The following is a 1,293-nucleotide window of genomic DNA, read 5'->3' as shown; positions in this document are numbered from 1 at the left end:
ATGGAAAGTCAGAGAAACGTATCAGAATTCATTCTCATGGGCCTTTCTTCTGACCATAACATACAAATATTTTGTCTTGTGTTCTTCTTATTTTGTTATCTTGCTGTCTTGGTGGGAAACCTTCTGATCCTCATCTCTATTGGCTGCAGTTCTCTTTCTCACCAACCTATGTACTATTTCCTCAGTCACTTATCTTCTATGGACATCTGCTGTACATCCTGTCTGACACCCAAACTGGTGACCAGATAGTGGGAAGAAACACCATCTCCTATGGCAACTGAATGTTGCAGGTCTTTGCCATGCACTTCTTTAGACTGATTGAAATATTCATCCTGGCAGCCATGGCCTTTGATCGCTATGTTGCCATCTGCAAACCTCTGCACTACAGGACCATCATGAGAAGAACTAAGTGCAATTTCTTGATCTTGGCTGCTTGGGCTGATGGAGCTCCCACTCTTTTCCCCAGTTCTCTATGATAATTAGGTTACCTTCTGTGGCCCCAATAAAATTGATCACTACTATTGTGACATTTTTCCTTTGCTGCAAGTTGCCTGTACTGACACCTACATCACTGGTGTTCTTATGGTTGCCAATTCAGGACTGATTGCCTTGGTAGTATTTGTTCTCTTGTTTGGGTCTTATATCATTATTCTATTCACACTAAGAAATCACTCAGCAGAGGGGAGAAGCAAAGCCCTCTCTACTTGTGGGTCTCATATCACTGTGGTTATCTTATTTTTTGCACCTTCTATATTTGCCTACCTTAGACCTCCTACCACTTTCCCTGAGGACAAATTCTTTGCTCTGTTTTATACCATTATTGCTCCTATGTTCAATCCCCTCATCTACACCTTGCAGAACACAGAGATGAAAAAGGTCATGAGAAAAGTTTGGTGCCAAAAGGCATTTTTAGAAGAAAAATATAATTGATATGTACTATTTAATGTGCAACCAAATGTATGCAACAATAAACTTTTACTATATTCCAGGGGCACTATTGGTTTTCAAATTATTGAAGAAAAATCATTTGTTGATAAATGTCAAGAGATTAGAAACTGAAGCAATACCATTAAAAGGACAATTCCACCTGTAAGACTGAAATCAAGTAAGGAAATATATACACATACATATAGGTACACATGCATGATATTCTAGTTTAAAGGAAGGGAGACTTTGTCATATAATCAATTCTGTTATCATTCTTTATATTTTGAGGTTAAAAGTTTTTTCAGAAATTAAAATAATTCTTATTAGTGGTTTATTATCTGATACAATGCCAATGCAATATTCCAT

The 1,293-nt window shown here is 37.3% G+C and overlaps 1 pseudogene; it reads left to right on the top strand.

Moving 5' to 3' along the window:
• Nucleotides 1–930, top strand: LOC114084340 (olfactory receptor 4P4-like; annotated as a pseudogene).
• Nucleotides 931–1,293: the final 363 nt, after the last annotated feature.

Source organism: Marmota flaviventris, chromosome 9, assembly GCF_047511675.1.
Source record: "Marmota flaviventris isolate mMarFla1 chromosome 9, mMarFla1.hap1, whole genome shotgun sequence".
Lineage (NCBI taxonomy): Eukaryota > Metazoa > Chordata > Mammalia > Rodentia > Sciuridae > Marmota > Marmota flaviventris.
The sequence above is the reverse complement of the archived record's forward strand: the minus strand, read 5'-3'. Positions and strand labels throughout refer to the sequence as shown.